At 39.8% G+C, this 23193-nt stretch overlaps 1 protein-coding gene across 2 annotated transcripts in view; it reads right to left on the bottom strand.

Annotated features, from left to right (window-relative positions):
• gli1 (GLI family zinc finger 1) overlaps positions 1-12697 on the bottom strand; it is a 54111-nt gene extending 41414 nt beyond the window's left edge. For both annotated transcript variants that reach the window (XM_072381827.1, XM_072381828.1), the window contains exon 1: positions 12354-12697. The gene's annotated coding sequence lies outside the window, so the exon portion shown is untranslated. The remainder of the gene's footprint in view (positions 1-12353) is intronic.
• Between the last annotated feature and the right edge of the window lie 10496 nt (positions 12698-23193).

Genomic DNA, 23193 nt, shown 5'->3' with positions numbered 1-23193 from the left:
AATAAAAACAACCAGTGCTGGTGATAATCCAGCTCATTATAATATGAGCTGGATTGATGCGGATTATAATCATTTGGAATTAGATTAATACATGGAATTAGATGTATGTTATTGGACTTATCTTTGAAGTGCCTTGAGATTACCTTTGCTGTGGATGGTCCCTGTGTAAATCAGTTGAATTGATTTTAATTTAATTGATTTATTGACTACACCATTGACCACTAGTGAACAAATACATTTTCATTCAAACCTACCGAACAACTAACCCTATTTTAAGGAAAACAAAGCTCTAACCCCAAATTGTACATTTAAAGAAAGAAGATGTCATGCACTTGTCACACAATGATACTGGAGGCTTGAACATTTGAATTATATTCCGTGCACACTTTGATGAATGACTTTGCTAACTTAATGAGTGGTCTTCACCAGCATAGTGTTTTAACATTATTCCAGAAATGTCACTTATCACACCAGCTGCTGTTCAGCTAACACGAAAAAAGCTCTCTCAATGTTAAATCAAATATTTTATACACACGGTGTAAAAGTGGACACCAATTAAAAGCAAAAGCAACGGTTAACCAAAGAGTTCAGCTACTCGTCCTCATCTGAGACCTTTCGCCCACTGTACCTCAAAACATGTGCACACAACACTTAAAAATTCACAGTTATACTGACACACACAAGTGCTCACCACATTTCTGCTCCACAGCTGCACAAGAAGACAAGAGTGAATAAATAATGCCTTTGAATGCGATCCTGTGGGTTTCAGTGTTTGAAACTTTGAACATCCAGTGACTGTTCTCTACAGCATAACAAACTTCCATCAGTTTCCCAAATGAAGTGTTGCTCTACCCACACAGAGAACTCAAAGAGAGAATTTATTGTCAGTCTATCAGCAGATCAGCATTCTAATGGGCTACAGGTGCCAGCTAATAAGGGCCAATAAATGCGCCATTGCAGAACAACTGCCTGCTCTGTCGTGAACGGAAATAACGAGTAGAATGGTGAACGTGAGGTCTAACTGCTGGAGAAAAAATCAGCAGTTGGGAAAGACAGACAAAGTCACAACAACCTGCTGCAGAGTCATCAGATTGGGAGAAACTAAAGTGGGACTGTATGGTTTTAGGGTAATGGGAAGATTTTCTGTATCAGATAAGAGAATAATTGTAGGAGCATTGATTAACAAACTTTACTGTGTAGAAGATAAAAGCACAACAAGCAACAATACCTGAGGATCAAACTGTGAGGTCATACAATCGCATCAAACTGAAAATGTAATGCTAACAGCTTATATAAGCCTTAACCAAAATAACCTGCCTTTAAGCTATTGTAAGCAAAACCAACATAGGAATAACCAAAAATGATCACATAGATGCCACAGAACCATCATAAACCAATGAGTTTTAAAAGTTCTTACAAGAACAATGTGAGCCCTGACACAGGGCGTTAAGATTGATTTCCATAGGCAGCTGTAAATTTGCAAGTTCAAAAAGGAAAATTAAACAAAGTACAAAGATCATCATTAAAGTGGCAATGGACAGACTCAGAGCTTTTGTTTTACATCCATTTTTTTTTTTTTTTCCTTTTTATTTGGACATGATGTATAGGATGTTGTGAGATCAGCCTATATTGAGCAAAAAGTAATAAGGGAAAAGTAATATTTTGTTTATTCCTTTTATACTTCCATGTACTGCGAAGGTCTCTATCCACAGACATTTAAAAAGTTCATCATTTAGTTTGTGCGCTGTATGAAGAATCATATATAAGGGCAGCAAATAAAGAAAGTCCTATACGCTGTGGCACTGTTTTTCCCCCTCCCAGAGAAGGAGCATGCACTGGGTAAAAAGCAGGAAACTGTCCTGCTTAGGTCCCCAATCTATCACAGTGTGAACACACAGTGGTGTGAAAAGAAAAGTGAGTGTGGATCCCTGTTGACCCTCTGTGTATTCAGCTGAGTCTGGTCCCATAAGCCCGACATAAATGCGCAGTATGGCACTGCGATTCTGCCTGCAGCCCAAAGACCAAGAAAGTCCGTCTCACAGCCTCTTCCTTTCACTCAGTCTCTCCCCTTCCCGACACTCACAGAAAGACAGTGTGTGTCCCCCGCCAGTTGCTCTTCCGTTGTCTCTTGCTCTCCTCAAACTTCTGGTAGCAGGTGCATTACTGTGTGAGCTCAACCCCACTCTGAACCCCTCTGAAATAAAAATAGTGAAAAGCCAGCAATAAAGACAAGAACAGGATCAGTCGACAGAAGTATGGGGGGGGGAGCGGACAACAGCGCAGACCTGAAAAAATAACAGCTGTGACAGACGCATTGTAATTCCAACATTTGCTGCATGCTGAGTGCAGCAGCAGGTCAGTTCACAGCATGGGAACCACAAGATGTTGCATCCTCAGTGGCACTATTCTGCATCCACAGCTTTAGATCTGCAATGATTACTTTATTGTACGATGATTGGATTGACTCATTGCGATGATTTAATAGTCATCTTTTTGTCCTTTTCTAAGAAAATCTACAAGGCAGTTGCATTGTTAGCATCTGTAATGTAATGTGAAGATTTTTTTCTTTCCAATCATTAATGACAGAAACTTGAAACTTTTAAGCACGATGCCACATTAAACTGTTAGATGTCATTATATGTTCACTATTTTAGCGAAAAGAAATAACCGATTGCCGGAGCAATCAAGAAACTGTATAACAGCAATAAGATGTAGTTGTAGCCCCTTGTTTTAGACTAAATGTAAACCCAAACTTCATATATGCTGAACTGTGACACAAATACAATCCAGTATCAACATGAGTCCTCTTGAGGAACACCATCATGGTCTGAAACCCACCACAGCCATCACACCTGTACTCATTCAGTCACAACATGTAGGTAAGCAATTTTCCCAAGACCTCTACAGGAAAAATGACCTGCAGTGAGCTTTGTGTGTGGCCAAAAACAGAGACTACCGATGCTGAAGAAACAACAAACTGTACTGTAGATTTTAACATAAAAAAACACCGTTAAACTAACAGCTGTGTTGCTGTGTCCCTTCAGTCCAACTTTACTCTGACATTCTACACCAACACCTCTTGTAGATGTGCATATGCTTTATGAAAGCTCCCACATGCTCAGCACGACGCTGGAAATACAGTAGAGAATGTGGCTTTTTAACCTTGGGCTTCTCTTACACATGGGAGGCCATGTTTTATGTTTTACCACACTCAATATAATCATGTGTGTCTTTGACTTTGTCTTTACTGGCTCTCTTTTTGTTAGTTATTGGCTACCAGGAAATGAGGGCCCTCTTCGTGTAATTAATGGGCACAATTATGTGATTGAGAAGTGGTCTGCAGTTTGCTGCAAACAGGTCCAGATGTGATACAGGCCTGTCAAATGAGAAATTCAGTTGTTCCGATCACCTGCAGTGGGGTCACCGCCCGTACCAAGACCTGGCTCGCCCCCACGCAGTCACCCAGACCCTCTTTTTTTCTCTCTTGTAAATAAAGACTTAATGGTTTACAAGCCTTCCAATAACCATAATACCTTCAGAGGGAATTAGCTCACAAAGCACCAGACACACAGGCTGGAATGAACTGAGACGACAGGACAGAAGAAACACGCCCACAAGCATTTTTTCTGTCTTCAAATGCAAAATTTTTATGTTTGAACTTCAAAGGTAATCTGTTCCTTTGTTGTTTTTTGTGTATCTTTTTTTTTTTTTGAAAGACACATTTTTGTGATTAAGTCCTTGTCAACATTTTAAATTAGAAGATAATGTGCCCTTCTTCACTGGTGTTTACCTCTTTCTGGTCTTTCTTGTTGTTGCCGTATACACAAGCATCATGAACAAGCGTGCCAGCACATTATTGTGACAAACCAAAAAGCCAGCCACCCTCTGTGTTTGAATTCAGATTATTGCTCTGTTGTGAGCTGATTCACATGCTGCTGAGGTTATTTCTTTGCAGCGTTACTGAGGAAAACCTTTCTGCTTTCAGAAGTTAAACAAACCCAGCACTAAGCAGGCCTCTAGTGTAAAAGTAGGACATGTTTGACTTTTTATTGCACTAAATGTATAGTTAAATCGGACACTTTATCCAACTCTGAGCTCCAAACACGACAGCTGGTTGTAGAGCGACAGCTCCCTCATCCTAAACATCAGGGAATCATTCTGTAGGCAAGATGTGGGCCCCGATCTTTCTCATGCTCACTAAAACAAACAGTCATTGCTGGCACGAAACGCAGAGGAGGAAGAACTACGTCTTATCTGATCCACTTTCTTGGGCTTAGGAGTGAATTGTTTCAGTTGTTTCTTGAGTAAAAATTCCTTCTCAATAGAATTCAGTATTAAAACTCGATGTAAAGTGTTATTCTGAGAAAGAAGACTCTGAGGAAATTTCTCACTGCTGAAAACAGTTACATTGTGCTTTCCAGCAAATGCTAAAGTGTTCAAAACGTGAAAGATGTGCCATCAGGTGCTCAGAAAAAAAACATGGTTGCTCAATAAGGAAAGCTAGTCACTGGAGTTCAGTCAGTTAGGGCAGGGCTAGGCAGTCAGTCAGCCAGTCAGGGCGGTTGAGTTGTAAATGTGTTCCAGCAGGAAAAGCTCCGGAGCAAGGCAAGCAGTCTGGAGTCGGCAACTTTCCCCTGCTCCAACTAGCGCACCGCCCTCCCTGCAGCCCACCCAAGAAGCAGCCCATGGGCATAAATTTGAGAGGCTGACTCGCTGTGGATTTAAAACAATCTGCATTTCTCTCCCTCTCTCCCTCCAACTCCTCCACATTCACTATGAAATGTTTCACTCTTTAACCCTAACTCTATTTTGCCCTTCTTTCCTTTCCAACAAATTCCACTGTTAATGAAAATGGAAAGTTCTTTCTCAACACCTGCCAACAATATTATTTTTCTAAAGACTTAATTAAGTTTGCAAAACATATTGGGATTGCATAGGATCTGTAAAAAGTTGCAAAGGTTTGTTGAAGTGAAGTTAATTGCATCTCACAAAACTTCACCTTTCAGTGGTTTGGTACTTCCTGAGAGGAGAGATTTTCTCAGAAACAGCATGGACACAAAGGAGACTGCTAGGTTCCATGTACGTTTTATGGCAGTGGAGCACAGGAAACATAATTATTATCCCTATTTGACACTACAGAGAAAACTGTCTAGCTTAAGTTAACAAGCACACTGCATCACTTTTGTCAGATGTGGAGCTGCTGTGCTGTTTAGCCAAAACAGGTTCCATTTGTATCCAGATGCTTCTTTTTGAAGGAGGATTTATAATCCTGTTTCTCCCTCAAAAAACAATGAACAGATGTTGCTTATAAATGCTTATAAATCAAAACGAAGGTGCCGAAGTGTCTCTGAATCATATGATCAAAGTGCTCTGCAGTCTGAATGTCATGTCAGAGGTGTCGTTGTGAATGTGAGGCTTTTGACTGAGGGAGCAGCTACCTTTGACCCACAGCAGATTCCTGTCAGTGTATCAGTGACGGCTCGGCCTGCATTTGGCTTACAGTGGTTGTAAGTCATGTGCACGTGTCAGTTTGCTGCGAACGTGGACCAACTTCCTGTGATGGCTGAGCCGGTTAACGTGGCATCAACAAGGCGCTGTAACTTCTCACAACTGTCAGGAAAACGGGAATAGAAAAAAAACGCACAAATCTGAGCAGCAGAGAAAGAGCAAAGAGAGAAAGAATGAGAAAGTCAAAAAGGGGACATGAAGGAGGAGGATTTATTTATACAGAGATGGAACACATGAAAGTGCAGTTAAAAAAAAGAGAGAGGAAACAGAGACATAGATTCTTCATTTGTCTCTGTGGGTCTGGAAAGCTGACCACACTACTCCCTTCTTATACACATGTAGTATAAAGCAACAATTCTAACCCGGTTTGGGCTATTCATTGATTTTATTTTAGTTTTGTAGCATTATAAACCTAAAACACATCGATGTTTCCTTCATTTTCTTATCAAAATTCATACCATTGGAAAATTGTATGTATAAAGTTTGTACAAAGACTCTCTACAGAGTGTACTTGGGGGAGAAAAAGCCCAATTGCTCTTCTTCTTTGGGATTTTTTTCTGAAAAACAACACACAAACCTCTTTACTGATGTTATTTTATATTTTTTTCATATGATACAGAATTGTACTTAGCGAAAACGGTTCTACAAAATAAATGTCAAGTGTAAAGTGGCTGTGTCGGACTCACCTATGATACAAACACAAAAACTAGTTCTCTGACAGTATAGACCATTTCCTCATTTTGACTCAGCTGGTTCTAGTATGTTCTCCCTTTTCTGCATTGCAGAAGTTTCAGTTTATCTTATTCTTTAACATTTATTAACTCACAATCCAACATAATCTGTTCAGTTTCACATGCCAATATTTGATGGCCATGAGGAAGTGATACATGCGTAGTTAAGTCGAGCTACAGGTATAGCACAACAGCACCCTTAAATTGGACATGTCTCCTTGCCACAGTATAAAAGCATGGGGGGGGTTGATTCACTGGCTGAAGACGTGACGATATGACCCATTTCAGCTTGTTTGTATTGGGCTTTTTCAGGTTAACCCATTACGTCACAGATTAAAACAACTGACCATTTGACATGTGGCACATTGAATGGGACAACGTTACAGCTCTGTACAGTTTGTTTGTGCTGAACACTTTAGATTTACATTGTCCACTAAAGTTATTTTCTGTTAGTGTTTGGGGGCTTCTTCTTCTTCAACGTACAAGCTTTTTGTTTTGGTACTTTTGCATCAAAGCCCAGCACAGGAACAATGTAGCATGCTAGTTTGTGTCAAAAAGGATGTATGCACACAGATTCCACATCATCTGGGTGCGTTAGTCTGACTTTGGGAAAATTCAGTTTAGTGCAATGTCATACAAACATGTCTGAATGTGTTTCAAAGGTCAGACTAACACAATCATTTTTAAAAAAATCTTTGAATGTTATGCATATGTACTGATTGTGACACAGTATTTTTGTGGTCTACTGTAATTGCAAAGTAAAGCAGACACCCCCACACAAGTATAAATGCTCACAACAGCAAAGGCCACTTTCTTAGAATTGCATCGGCTCTGTGTAGACTCAGTTTAAACTCAGTGCTGAGTATTGAGACAGTTTCAGTACCAAATAAAATATGTCATTACCCCGGAGTATCTAAAAATCTAAAATATCATGAGGCGAGAGGAAGTCTGTCTCTTGCTAACTTTTTCTTTGAGAAGTTATTTCGTGAGCTAAACCATAAAAAAAAACTTACATTGATTATTTCGAGTGTTTTTATTTCACTAAAGTGATATGTTTTCACACAAAATTTTTTCCAATTATTTCAGATTGTAAACAAAAGTTATTGAAGACATATGCGGTGGAGGAAGCCTTTGTGTCTGCTGTAGAACAATGTTTTTAACTACCAGTGGACAAACTGATACATTTTATAAAAGGCACAGCAGAGAGAGTGCAAAAGAGATCCACTTCAGGTACACGAGTGTAACATCTAAGATGTTGATTATAGTTACCATACATTTATCATACGTTTTATTAGCGTAGACTTGCATTAAAATAAGTGCAGCTCAGTTTAATTTTCTTTGAATGAGCAGTTTAAACCAAAGATGATGCACCCTCATGTTACAACAGTAGCCAAGAAGGAACAAACCAAACACTAGCTCTCGAGTGAGCCTTTAGCATTTATCACGTTTCTTTTGCCGCTGTCAAAAATTTGAGATAAGTGGAGATTATTTAGTTGGGTGCAATTTTCTATTCAAGCCACTGGAACATCCTACAGACTGCAGCTTTCAGCAAATATGTTTGGCTCTAAGACGTCTGGAAAAGTTCAGTAATTTTTTGTTATTGTTATCAAAATAAAATATCTGACTAAACATCAACCACTGGCCACCCTGTTTTTCTAGATAACTGTCATCGGCCAATGAAAACTAAGCTTGTGTACATGTTGTAGTGTTGTATTGGCATTGGCAAAGATATTTAAATCAGTTAAAAATATACCCAGCTGTACTCACTGATGTCAACTGTTGTAGTGTCATGTAATGACGTACTGAATTAAATGTAGAATAGTCATCCACATCTTACATGCGTGTCTGAACATATGAAACGCAGCACACTGCTGCATGATCATCACAAGTCTGTTTTTGTTGCTTTATGGTGCAACATCTCCCTACTTGAAGCAGACATTGAGGGGAGTGCGTGTAATTTGGAGCTGAAAGTTTCTCAAGAACACATGGCAAGCCAAGATTCTTAGGATGTTATCTCATCTCAGATAACAGAGTTGTTATCCAGAGGACCCATCATCAACACACGCAACATGGATATGCCTCTGCGCCTTCTCGTCAGCTTATTGTCTCTCCCTCTGTCTCCCTCTGCCTCTCATTTTGTGAAGGTCAGAGATAAAATCTCACTTAGAGAACACGTATGTAACATCTCCTAGAGTTTAGTGACTCCATCACTGGTGATTTAACTTCTTTAAAGGCTAAAAATCTTTGGGGAGAGGAATACATGGTCCTCCCAATTTCTACATGACAGCATTGGAGAAAGACAGGTGTGACTGTTTTTCTTCTAATTGGTGAATGTCAGAGAGTCGGAGACGTCACACGCTGCGTTGTAACTACACTGATGATGGCAGCACGCTAATCCACCGTGGCTATGGCAACCTGGTGAAATAATAAACACCGCCTCTTCTTCACTTTCTGCCTGCCGACAGTACAGCCAAACATGAGTCATCAGCGGCTGAGAACACACACATTGAAACACGCACAGACAGCCAAAGACACTCACCCGTATGGGCACCTAATCTTACAAGAATAAAAATACTCGCTGAATGAGCCTGCATGCACAAACACACACCTGTTAAAGAAAACAAAACCAGCCTCATGAAGCAACTTAATCTCACCCTGAAATATTACAAGATCGCATTGTCTCTGCCTCATTCACTCACAACCACAAGCCCGATGTTGCAAATTGAGTCGATGTAACGAAGGGAAATTAGTTTCAGTGTGGGCTGTGTGTGCACTCAAAAGCTACTCACAATCTCACCTGGATTCTATTAACACTTGTTTGATTTCTAATATCAACCACATGAATCAATAGTTAGGCATGCTGTGACACACGCGCAAACATATACCATAGACACACACGCGCACGCACAAATAAGTGCATGAAAGCCCACCACCCTGATTCAAAGTAAAGGATCAGACGATTGGGAAAGCATCAACTCCACCTCTTTACTGTAAGCAGCAAATCTGCATCACATGCATGCACATACAGCGTTCCCTCAGGCGCAGGCCAGCACAAAACCGCGCGAAACAGAGCCAACAAACTTATTGTTGCCTGCTGCGCCCCGTGCAACTAAACATCTACATCATCCAGTAAACAGGAATATTGACACACTAGAACCATTCTTGATTTTTTTTTTCTAATTTTAATGAGGGAACAGCTGATGAGCCACAAACAAGATTACAACTAATTGAAACACGTGTGCCCCTAAAATTAGTTTAGCGCTGCCACTAGCAGTTAATTTCAACATTCGATTAATCTGTCAACTTTTTTCTTTGATCCGATGATAAATACTCGGCCTATAAAATGATGGAAAACCTAAGAAAAAATGGAAATCACCGCTAAAGGAATCAAATTAAACACAGCTGACCTCTTCCTTGTTTTACTATTGCCTTGAACCAATTGGTTGTGTAGAAAATTTATTTAATCTCCACTACTGCAATTTGTGTAATACACCCTATAATGGGTGGGAAAGCTCCAAGTGACCATGAACAATGATTTTCAGAATATTTCCCATGACTGCAACATTTCCCCTCACTATTATGTGTGCCTTTGGCTAATACGATTCCAGCTTTCCAAGTGTCTAATACCTTTGCCCTCTGGTGTCAGCCCACTACTTGGTAAATAATCCCCCCAATCAATCCTCTGCCTCATTTTAGCATCATTTAGTGTATTTAATGTCATAGGGATCCTCATGAAATCATTAGCATGCGCAAGAGTTGTCACAAGAACAACACAGATTTTTGGCATTCATAACTGAAGCTTCTTTGTGTTATAATACTTTGAATCTAGAGGGGAAAAGTTTGGCTCGATAAAACCCAAAACAACCGACATGACCGAAATCTGTTCACTCTCAGTTAAAAATGCACACTAACTAACTGAGGGCTTGCAGCAGTTAGTTTGAAAACAACAGGAACTTAATCAGATGGACCAAGATGACCTGCGAGATCTGACGGTGAGTATCTCCATGCGTCTGGAAGTACAGAAGGAAAGTGGAAGATGAGAAGAGAAAGGAGTAGCAGAGGGACAGAAAATGAGTGAATCCCTTTCCTTTGGGGCATCCCATCACGGGCCTGCCTGCTCTGTTCTGTCCGCAGCCGAAGTTGTGCGGCTCTGTGGTTTTAGCCAGGGTCGGCTCAGACAGACAGCTGCTATTAAACCCTGATTGTTTCAGGTTCACAGGGTGTGAAAGGGTCTGATTGAGGGGCTGTGATCCCAGTGAGGGTGGTCTTCCCCCCATCCCAGCTCTCCCTCCTCCTCACCTCCCCTCTCTCGCTGGAAGGTGAGAGGGGGGGCAGTGGAGTGAAGGTTGGAGGGGGGGGGGGGGGGGGGGGGGGGGGGGCTGTAGCAGGCATCACGTGACAAATGTTTCTTGCTGAGCAGACTAAAATGGAATCTGGTCAAAAACACACCACTTGTTGCTGCCTGCTTCTGGTAATGTCTGTGTCACATGACTAACGGGCGACAAGACAGAAATACAACTCTGTTCACAACATTAATGCCATTGATTCCTTTTGATGAAAGGTGCTTTAATTATCTCTGTTTTACATTCAAACATTTCCACCTCTCTGTGTTTTCACTAAAGTAAAACCATTAAATTCAAAGGTATTAGGCCTGATAAGAACTTATCACTGTTCTGATAAACCCCATCAGTCCTGACCTGTGACTGGCTGTCGGAGGACAGTTGCTTCCTGTATGGTCTATTTGTTTAAGGGCATTCCCATTAAGGAGCCTTTTGGCCTCAACACATTTGATAAAGACCAGAGAGGGTGAGGAAGCTCCCCTGCAGAGCTTTTCACACGTGGCCAAAGGACAAGTGCACTTTCCTCACTCAAACTCGCCCCCATCTCAACCCTGAGGAGGGCCCGAGTGCTTGTCTGTAAAGGAATATATTTAGAAAAGTTTAGAAGATTTACCTTTCATTGAAATCTCATCAAACAAAATGTCGGAGGTCATCTCATCTCGGACCACTACATCTTGTCCCGAGCAATTAGTTACAAAACAGAGCAATAAATTGATAGCTTCATAGCTTGCTCGATAAATCCTATCTTCCTCTCATCGTAGTGCACACAGCCCCTTCTCTCTCTATGTGTGAGTGTGTGCAACTGTGCAAATACTGTTGTAGATGGTTGTGACTCTGTGTGCTGAGCACTCCTCACTGTCACTTTGGAATAAATAAGTGTTTGGCTCTTCTATTGAGTCCAGTGTTGACGCTCTTCAGCGCAGGGCTACTAACACTAAGACCAACAGCCTAATCTTCCCACATTAACAGCTACAGTCAACTCTCATGGAGATAATTAGATTAGAATCCATAATCTATCTCGGATTAGAGATGGATTATGGCAGGCTCAAATGCATGTCTTGTTTTTTTTGTTTTTTTTTTCTTCAGGTAAAATAAGAAATAAGAAAAAAAAGAAAGCAAAACATACAGTTTGTAGACTGCTGTCAGAACTTTTTGCTCTTTAAGAAACTCCTAATAGAGTGATAGTGTTGTCTTGTGGGGTGCCCTGGTAGGGATTCGCATTTGGAAAAGATATCGGCACCTCAAGTATTTCAGGTTACAAAAAACAGCTGCAACCCTCCTACCCTCCTCTGTGCCGGATGACCCTAAACTGTGCGCAACTACTTTTACGGGCCTTGGAAATGCAGGGAAACTTACATTTTCTTCCTCTAACCACAAACAAACCTGAGATCGTGCCTGCATTTTATTCGCAGCCCCACAGATGCATGGAAATAAAAGCGACAATTGAACTAAGTGAATGAAACCCCGGCGATAACAGTGGCTGAAGCAGTCTGCTCGGTAAACGCAAACACATGCAACAAAAGGATGGGTCATCTTAATGGAAAATGTGAGGGATCTTATCTTCTTAAGACAATGCTCAAGAAAAATTCAAGAAACATCACCTGAGGAGACTTTAACAGTCAAGCAATTAACACAATTGCAAGTCTCAAGGATAGTAAACGATTGTAATCATGGTCCCACGGAAAACCACTACTTTCAAAATCAAGAATAAATTCAGCCTCTTAATAATCGGCTGAGATTTCAAGCGTGATTATGAATCATCAGCACGGCTTACCTCAGGTTAATGCTGGAATATTCAGCATGAAACTCTCTGACTGGGTTCCCAGAGTCCTTGGAAGAGCTCAGAGGGTCCAAGGACTGAAAGTTTCCAGCAAAGCCTCCCGTCTTTCGTTTTTTTCTCTCTTTCTCTACTTTCTGGCAAGCGCGCTCGGATGGAGATGACTGAATTCTTCACAGAAACCGACGCATTGTCCTTCTTCACAGGCGCTTTTTACATAGTTTTCTTCTTCAAAGTCGCTCTACGCAGACGGTGACAAAACTGAACCCCATATTCGGATCTGGAGTCCCGCAAAGCGCCTTGGAGTTGGCTGCACAGCCAATGCGGGAATGCGCACCCCCTTCTCCCCCACTCCTCCCTCTCCCTCCCTCCCTTTCTCCAGACTGTGGACCACCCCGAAACAGGAAGTTCACTTTTTGTTTTTCTTAAAAAAAAAAAAAGAAAAAAAAAGAAGGAGCACGCTGCCTCAGTTTTCCCCTCAAAGTTAAAATGCACCACAGAAGCGCAACTGCGCCGATGCATCGATCGATTTCTCGCTTGTTTTCTCGGAGTAATTTGTTTTCCTTTGATGATATGATCTTCTATTAAAAGACACTAGAGCATCCATGACTTTATAAAAATGCTTCTATGGACACCGGAGTGTCTATATAAAGTAGGTTCTTATCTAGCAATTGGTATAATCTATCTATAAATGTTTGTGTTTACTTTAACGGTGTAACTTCATAGCAGCTTCTCGGACAGCGTGTGTGGCTGGCTTCTTGTGGGGATGCTGCAGATTGCTGCGCCCTGCCAGGAAAATCCACCACAAAACCTGGACTGGATTTTAGTCTGCAGACCAGGACCAGTTCAGCTTCGAAGTTTAAAGAACTTTTAAAAGTTGTTTTTTTCCCTTTACATGTTTATTTACAGTTTCTCTTAACATATATATATATATTAAGATAAACTGTAAATATATATATATATATATACACATTCAAGTAATCTCAACATTAAAACAGAAGACACAAAGGCATTGGAGAAAACTATGCAAATACAACAAATCAGAAAAAGAGAATATTTGAAAAAAACATTTAGTATTTTATCAGCGCTGTGTTTTCTAAAACGTGTCCTTGTTTTGTTGTTTTTCTCTGACATCTTTGTCCAGTTTTTTGTTGGGTCACTGTGCCTTCTGAAATATTGTTGCTGTGCAGCTGTATTTCCCACAGAGATGATGAAATGAGAGGAGTGCAGAATAGTTTTAGAGTGGTGGGAGTTTAGCTGTTCCAGAGAAATGAGGTTTGATCTTTTAAGGCCTTGTGCCTGTCAGCAGACCAACAACCTGACACACAGTTGGAGTCCGTCCTGGCAAAAGCTGGCTTGGACACACACCAGTGTGGCAGCTTCCACCTGCAGACAGGTGCAAGAAGCTTCAAAATGATTCTAGATTCTGTTTTGTTTTCTTATTTTCCAAAGCTTTGTTGTCTTCATTGTTGCCTAAAGTCCTACAGTTCATGAGTTTTACTAACAAATGTGTGTGGTAAACATGTTTAACACACAGTTTTTGTTTTCTGCAATTCACTTTTGAAGAGTACACATCCTTTTTTTTTTTTTAAAGCTGAGTCAAAGTCTGAACAGTTGGTGCCCTGAACTGAGCCTGGAGTCCATTGACAGCACGCGGACTGTGATTAAATCAGATTTTGTCAATGAGAGTCGTGGGCTTTAGTCCCAATATATCTGCTGCTGTAGCAGCCAAGCAGTGAAGTCTTGGCTGTAAATAGTCCCACAGATGCTGGAGCCATATGCTTCATCTGACTGCAGAGAGAATCCAACACCGGCTTCACTTGAGATTATCAATGAGTGGGATTAAAGGTGAAGAGGCAAATCCTGTGAGCAGAACGGATTGTATTACTAGTCTTATTGAATCATGCTGGTGAATGCAAGGCTATCAATCATTCTAAAATGCCTGTAGTCTTTATATGATTATCTTAGTGTGAAAAAAGTTGTTTTTTTTCCCAACAGCAATGCATTTATTGATTAAAAAAATAAAAACTAATCTTTCAAATTTTTTATCAGACGACAGGGGGACAGCACATACCAACTCTTCCTTTGCTGATCCAGCCATGTTTATCATGTTTATCAGAATGTGGATGTGATCAAGTATGATGAAAGATGCTTACAGCGTTTTCTAATATCAATAATCAAATAAGTTATCCTAAATTACCCAAAATCTCCATTAAGCTGAAAGAGTGCAAGCTACGTTTGATGGCTAATCTTTGTGGATTCATCAGTTCTCACACACCATAAAAACTAAGTTCATGTTGTCACTGAAAATAGCAACGTAAGCAATCCTTCACTCAACTTTCAATGAAGCACTGAGAGGAAAGGTGAATGAGACAGAAATAAAAAGTTACAGATGTCCACCTCCAAAGCTCATAGAGGGCTTACAGCACCAAATGGATTAGAGACAGGGTGTTGCAGGCAAATGAGATGCTACTTCTCTGCCCATAGCTTTTTTTTTCTATCATAAAACCCTTCACTAGCCCTAACTAGTAGAAACTATGTGGTGACATTAATGATTATCTGCACTTCTGAAAAATACTTACACTCATACTGCAGTGAGGTTTTTTTGCAGCAAGATTATGCACATAACATGCAGTCAAAACAATGCTATGTTATGCTGTTTGCTACGTGAAAATATCTGTGAAAAGCACTACTTAATGTCCACGGAAGGTTATAGAAAATGTTGTGTGAATGCAGGGGGAAGGAGCTTACAGGTTGTAGTATTCAAGGCCACTGGGAGACAGAGAGAAACTTGCATGTTTGCCAAGTGAGTAGTAGAGAAAGCATCTGTCACTAAGACTCAGGGCATCTGGACACCATTCCCCTGTGTAGCAAAATCCATCAAATCTTTTACAGGATTTGTTTTTCCATTACAGATGATCCTTTGCACATGTTTTCTTCCCATTGGCCCGGGGTCCCAGGCTGACAGTGCTGCAGCAGTGCAGGTAACACATATAAGGGTGTGCTCTGCCAGCACCAAGCCCTTGCACACGAAGAGCGGAAACTAGAGAGGAAAGACTGCAACATGAGCTGCAGGAGGTCCACACGAGTGCCCTGCACCTTTAGTCACAGATGGTTGAAAAGGTAAGTACCACACAAAGGTCTTTTTTTTTTATACTTTATAAGGGATTATGTTTCCTTGCATTGCATTTACTGCAACAGGTTTTGCTACATCTGCAAACATTTCAAATGTATAAAATTAGCAAGGACCTGTGATATTCTGAGCATCTTTGTGTTCTGCATATATTTCATGGCAGCTCTACTGAAGTAAAGCAGGGTGCAACTACATTCAGTTTTGTAACATTTCCAAGTACTGTTAGGAGAGTATTGTCAATTGGAAAAGGGAGTTATTAACATGTTTAACAAACATCTATATGTCAATATAACAAGAATGTAGCTGCGTGTGCAGATCTTTTGTCTGAGTGTATATCAGCATGGTGTGATTCATACATGTGTTTAACATGAGATGAATGTGTGAGAGACTTCCACCATCAAAGCATTCTAAGAAATATATATCTTTGAAAACCACGACAGACACTTTATTTATTCATTTAAATGTGATTTGAACATTTGCTTCACTGACATGGTGGAATCTTAGAGCAGGTGTTTATACATACTTTGGACAAGTTGATTTATACTGATTTACCACAGCTTACAGATACTCCACAGTTAAGGAAATATACACAATTTGATACACAGGACTAAATTGTTTATGTGAAAGCAACTGGCTTTGTTTTGATTCAATTTATAGATAGATTACATATTAATAATCCCAGTTTGCTTTTAATAAGAATTGTTGGCGTTTGTTTCAATAGACATGCAAACTTTGATTATTGGTCTTATTATTAATTTTCTGTCTTTTCTGTACTGATTGTTTGACGTTAGGAAAATTATTTTCATGAAAACAAACCTATTATCTCTATGACAAAAATTAATAGTTTTTTTATTAAAGAAGGGCTTCTACTTATAATTGATAGTAAATCTATCTTAGCAGAGAATGGGAAATTCGGTAGAATGAATGTTTAATTTTCTTGGTGACAGTGTGACTGCTTGCTGGGCCACTGTCCTCTCTCTTTCAGACATGAAAAGAGGTCTTTATTTATGCATTTTTATACATACAACTTCAAAGCAACACGTTATCTATTAGTTTGGGTCACTAGAGGGCAGCATTTTACAAGGTGAGATCAAGACAGACCAAAACAACATGAAAAGAATACATTACAACACAGTATTTGCACAGAGAGAGCTGTAAACAGGTATAAACATAAGTAGGGTACCTTGTTGACAGATCATTTTTATCATTATAACAATAGGATTTTTTGATAGAAAAACATAATGTTTTATGATTCTATCTTGTGTGGCCAGTCAACCTTTTCCTCCAAGTGATTGATAAAACAAACTAAATCTGCAGTAGGACTGGTATCTGAATATTTTTCGATGGAACTGTCAGAAAAACGTTTATTGCATAGAAATTATCGACATTGACTTTTTAGTGGAGTTAATAATCAAAATGTTTGTTAATTTTGTTCATCAGACTATATTTTCATGTCTTAATGTGTTTTTTTTTTTGTGTCTGTTGCAGAACTTCCACTGTCTGGACGCATCATTGAAAAACAAGCTGTTTTAAGAGGCAGGTTCTTGTCCTTTTTAGTTGGGTATGTATCAAGTGATCAATGTTACATACAAACTTATAGAGTAAAGACTCGGTGAAAATGTTTCAGTCCAACCCGTCCCTAAAAATGTCTTGATCTTATAGTTTTTTTCCGGTTTTACCAAGTGAGGCGAGCCCAAGGCAGGCTCTCGCTTCAGGTGTGAAGACTCGAATGTATATAAAGCCAGATTGCAATGAATGACAAATCAGTTAGTCCCAATGTTTCGGTGAACAAAATACATATAAGATCTATCAATTGAGAAATCCAATTAATTTGGTCCTAAAGTATATACTTTTTTTTTAGTATGAGAACACATCTATTGCCAAATAACTTAACATGTTCTGATATGATCCACTAGGTGGCAGCACATTAGCTTGCACTGCTTTCTCACAGTGAGAAGTGTTATGTGTTTAAACCTATAGGTCAGCTGGGGCCTTTCTGTGAGGAACTGGCATGCTCTTCCTGTCCTTCCTGTCCTCTCCATATACATGCTTGTTTGGTTAGTTGGGGTAAAAATTGGTCTAAGTTTTCTGTGCTACCTTGTTTGCAGCATATTACATTTATACTAAAGATGCTGGCTTTCAGAGCCTTGATTGGATGGATTGCGTTTAGCTGTCTTTGACAGAATTAGGTCCCCACAGGAAATTGTGTGGGGTAAGAGCTGAGTGAAGGTTAATGTGGAACAACAAGAACTGTGACATTAATTCCCTGAGCTGTGCTGATGCAAGCTCCTGCTGGATCATGAACTATTTAAATCTAGCAGCCCCCGTCCTCATTGAAGTGCTTTCTTAAAATCCACCTGCTTTTAAAGATACTAGATTCCAAAAACTTTAAAGTGCCAGAGATTGTATTCTTAATCCTGACCTATTTAGATACTATTTAGATATTTAGCTACTATGTAGATAGCTCCATTTCCAAAAAATACAATAAAGGTTTGCACTCATTATACTGAGTGCCCTATTTTTCTCAGTTTTGTCTCTGGCCATTCCAAAAAGCAGCCACTTTATGTTCCAACATCGGACATGCCACAAATGATCCTTATTAATATACTGCAGTTTCTGCACAAAGAATAAGAAAGAAGATATTTAGGTTGGATTATAACCGATCAATAATGCCTGCCTTATCAATGTTTCTGTGTTTATTGACTGCATTATCTGCCCAATAGGTCCTCATTCAGGGTCCTTACATAAGGTTAAAATAAATTCCTACTCTAAGGTGAGTGACTCTTGATGCTGATTGGATTACCTTGATTGGAGGAATAACCATCTGTCTTCTCCTCTGAAACACAACACATAAAATTCATCATAACACTATGTTTGATCCAATATTGTGGTTGAAGCAGAAATGCTGAAAAAGGTAGATAAGGGGGTTGTTTCCAAAAACATTCATTCACTTCATGTCTACCCAGAGTTTCAGAGTAGTGAGCAGAATCCTTCCCTCAGGAGTTGGTGGAGACCAAAACATAGTTGCTGGGCACCAGGAGGATGTCTTCAACATAGTTCTAATCCTTCAACATTGCTGCTGGAACTGTCGAAGCAATGTTTGCTGTGCTTATAAAATTGGTGTAATATGTGGTACTTTTTAGCTATTCTAACATCAGAGATTTTCATGAGAATGGGATGAGATTGGATTAATCATATCACCTGCTCTGTTCACATGGGACAGTTCATCTTTGAACCCCATTCCACCTTTAAATCTAACAACAGAGTAATGAGTTTTAACGATGTTGTAACATTATTGCTATTAATGATCCACCCATCCATTCATCGATTTTCTATACCACTTACTACAATTCAGTCTCAAAGGGAATGGAGCCGACTGTAGCTGCCATCGAGTGAAAGACAGGGTACACCCTGAACTGATCACCAGTCAATCACTGGGCCAACACAGAGACAAAACAACCATAGACACTCGCACTCATTCCTAGGGTCAATTTAGACTCACCAGTTAACCTAACATGCGTGTTTTTGGAATGTGGGAGGAAGTTGGAGTACCTAGCGAGAACCAACGCATACACAGGGAGAACATGTAATTTCCACACTGAAAAGCCCCAACCCAGATTTGAACCTGGAATCTTCTTGTTGTAAGGCGTAAGGCAGTATTTTTATCAAATGAACAGTCAGTTTTCACCATTGTCATTGTCATTGTCTATTGACTGTTTTCATCTAGTGTCCTTAGCCAAGCAGTCCACATAGCATTCATCATTTTACACTGAAGATGTTTCTAAAGTCAGATCAAGGTTAGCATTGGGCTCAAGAGCAGATTTCCATTAAAGTAAGGGGTGTGGCATTTAGTCATCAAGACTGCTGACAGGCCCCCCACCCTGTCACTGCTTCTTCCAGAGAAAACCTAGCTTGAATGCGAGAGGGATGGCCTCTCGCTCATGTCATGATCCTAAGAGTCTTACAAGAGTCTTGGGAGTATAATGCTGCCCCCGAGTGGCAAAGAAAGTCAGGTATTGTAGATTAAAGTGCATGACAAAAAAATTTTCTATTGAATCATGTAACACAACAGGGTGGTTTGAAAGGTTGGGGGCAGGGGTTCAGGATAAGTGTATGTATATTTTAACATTGTCTTTCAGCAGTGTGATGAGCTTCCTCTGCAGGCACCTCGCGCTGCTCAGGACAAGGTGTGTTACTATTTTCTCCTCTTTTGTCCCTTTCCCGTCAAAATGATTAAACCTTCTTTGAAGAACTTTTGTTTCCCTCATCAGGCAGTCAGAGAAATAACACAACCACTGTTGACCCATACTTATTACGTTTGCCTGTAGCTAAACAAGTCCCCAGGAATGCGCCTGTCAAGTCTACCAGGGCGCAAATATGGGCAGAGCAGAAAGATTAATCTAGTGACGGACTCTCAAGGTGAGGTAATTATGAGTGAAATAAAGCTCCCCATCACAGAAAAGTGACACTTTTGATTTATGGCTGTTTGCTAGCCAGTTGAATTAGTTGGTTCCCATACCTCTGTTTTAGCTGCTCACTCAAAGTTCAGAACTTAAGGTGTATTTAATTTTTGGTGTTACCAAAAGAGTAGCATTAGCTGCAGAGAAACAGTCCAATGGTATTTGTTTGACTGTAATCCCTCCTCTAAACATGAATAACTTTTCTTAATCTAGAGCATCAAAAAACCTGTCTTGGATGCCTCTGAAGTTTCTTAGCCACCCTCCTAGGTGCTGTAGCTTACCCCTACTTTATCATGCACTCTCGTACAGTTGCACCAGCGCAAGAATTTTGCCATTGACACCAATAATAAAACAAAATCATAGAGATTTACCTGGCACTGATTAATCTGTGTTGTGTGAACTCATGAGGACAGGCTTTGACTGAATTTGTGTTGATTTATATGTACAAGTACCAGACCAGTTTTAAAGTCAATGGTCTTCAAAGTTGTAGGGCAATCTCTGGATGAGCTGTTGAGAGGAGTCCTTTGTTATACTGCAGTTGCTATTCTTTATTGGACCAAATCACAGCCCTAATGAGGTGTACGTAGAGCATCTTCATCTACAGGTGAGATATGTAATAATGTCTACTCTCATTTTCACATACGTTAATTACTAGTGCTGTACTTCTAATGCAAAGTCAGAGATGCATCGTCCTTGCCTTCCATCCAGTATTGTATCCTTTAAGTCAGAAAGGCACTCTGCTAAAACTGAGTGAAAGAGTCCATATTCTAAGGGTGTTGTAGCAGGGAAAACCTTGTTGACAATAGGTAGTCAATTGAAATATAGCATCAAACTTATAAATGGTATGTTGTGAGCTGAGAAATACAAGAAGTGGTTGCTGACTTGCTGCATACCACTCCTTTAAGGATTGTGGACTTACAGCATGTAAGCATGTAAGTCCTGGTAGACTTACCTGTGATGCCCAAACTCATGCCAACTAACTAAGAACCATTATAGGATGATCGATGGCACAAGACTAGCGAGATTCGTAATTCCATGTCACAAAAATTTGAGATGTTAATAAATTCCCATATCACCTCTCAGACTAGATGTGACCCATTGTACCTGGGATGCTTCAGGCATGATATTCCATCAAGCCATTCCAGCTAGGTGGGTTGATGGGCAAAATCACAATGTGTGTGTAAAATGTGTGCTAGTGTTTTTGTTGTTTTGGCTCTTGCAGTTTTTCATACTACATCAGAAGATACTGCTTGATGTTTCTGGAGCCAAATTCCATCAGTCAGTACCTCCAATCGTCTTTACATGTCAATGAGTTGGTACTTATAAATGTGTTGGAGAGATGATCAAGCTAGGTATGTATGTCAGTTAAATGATGTTTCGGAGTGATGGTTACTGACCCTAAAAACTAACTTATGGTGGGCAAACTTTTAATAGAAATGTGTTATAGAATAGAAAACACTGGGGTCCATATCCCCAGGATTCATGGCTACTTCAACTGAGGAAAGACATGCACAAACAAGCATGATATGTGTAGCCTTTTTAGCTTGCTCTAGGTTGCATTATGTCAAACTATATTACATTTTATGCTCTTCCCAGTCTTATTCACAAGATGTAAACAGTCAGTATACCAGGGACACTGCAAAATAGCTTTTTGGTAGCCTCACAGCACAGTTGTGGCTGTGGTTGTGTCAATGTGAATCACCAGACATACCTTTGAGTTAGAACAACTTTTTCATGCTGTATTGTCCAAGAATTCAGTTCCAAAGTAGTTCAGAGTAAAAATTAGTTGTAAATCTGTAAATTTTCCGTTTGATCTCTGTTTAATTTGTTATTAACTATACATATTATGTTGTTTGGCTTTAGATGATGCCTAACACAATCTATGATGTGGCGCTCTCTCTTGAACCTAAGAACCTTCTTAGTTGAACCTTCTGCAGACAAGAAAAAGGGTAAATGTTGTGTGCTACATGTAGCACAAGCTACATGGGATGGGATGTTTGAAATAGTCCACTGATATGTTTGTTAGGTACTGAAATCTACATGTTACGATATGTTTAGATACAAGATTCGGGCACCAATCTTGGCTTGCCACAGGCTTAGAAAGGAGTCCCGGTGTCTCGTGTTTTTTTAGGCTGGAAAGAAGTTTGGAGGCTTGATGTTTGGGACAATTCAACTTATGCAAAAGTGATGTTTTTAATCATATTGTCAGCGTTACCAAACTGGCACACACACTGGCATCATTGGTCCCTAACATGCTCCAAAACATGTGAAAACAGTCCCTCTTTCACAACTGTAAAATTCCATTGATGTAGATGAAAGGCAACCTTCCAAACTAAAATAACCTTTTGATTTTTCATCTGTTGAAAAGTTATTTATTTTCAATCATTGAGCAATTTTGCAACAATCTAATGCTTGGAAGTTAGATTCTGCTCCTTAATCACGAATAACACAAACACTTGGGAATAGTAGATTCAGTTGTGGCATGCCCAGGCACACTCTTTAAAGATAAATCATCTTGAAGTCATCTTTTTTGTCTTCTGGTCTAACAACCTGAACTTTGGAAAAAAGAAGATGGAGAAGGCGTGTCGCTTCCGGGTCAATTCAAAGTGGCGCTAAAATGTTACGTCTTTATGGCTGTTGTTATCATTTAGCATTAGTACTTGCACTGATCAAATTTCCTAAATATCAGTTGCATGCCTAAGTGGTCCTTAGATCTATCGTAACCACAGTCCAGGCTGCTAGACATATCACTAATGAATCCAGTCATCACATTACCAATCATACATAGTTTTTACAAAATTCCAGCAGTATTTTCTGTGGCATAATTGTAGAGAATATAGTGCCCTCTGCTGACAAACAGCCAAAATGACATTATTATTTCTACTATTGCATACATAATTTTGGCGAAAGTCAATGAAAGAAGTTGTACCAATGTGGCATTTATGATACCTCAGACTAACGTTTGTCCAGAAATTGTGTTTTGATTACTTTGAACCCCCCAAGATTTTGAAACAACATTGCCAACCCATAGTATTTCTGCTATTATGGCTTATTTTTGTACAACAAGGTAGATCTAAAGCAGAACTGCATAAACTGTATTGTCTTTATTTACAGTTCCTCAGACCCTCTGCTCAAATACTTGTTTGGCTTGTCTCAAGTTGGCTACATGTCAAATTCAAATAGTTGGATGTGCACATGACTGAGTAAATAACATAATCACGGTAAAGTAGGAGTCTAAAGTAGG

The sequence above is a fragment of the Leuresthes tenuis genome, unplaced genomic scaffold (genome assembly GCF_036924035.1).
Source record: "Leuresthes tenuis unplaced genomic scaffold, fLeuTen1.0.hap1 SCAF_3, whole genome shotgun sequence".
Classification (NCBI taxonomy): Eukaryota; Metazoa; Chordata; class Actinopteri; order Atheriniformes; family Atherinopsidae; genus Leuresthes; species Leuresthes tenuis.
This window is presented reverse-complemented; position numbering and strand designations above follow the sequence as displayed.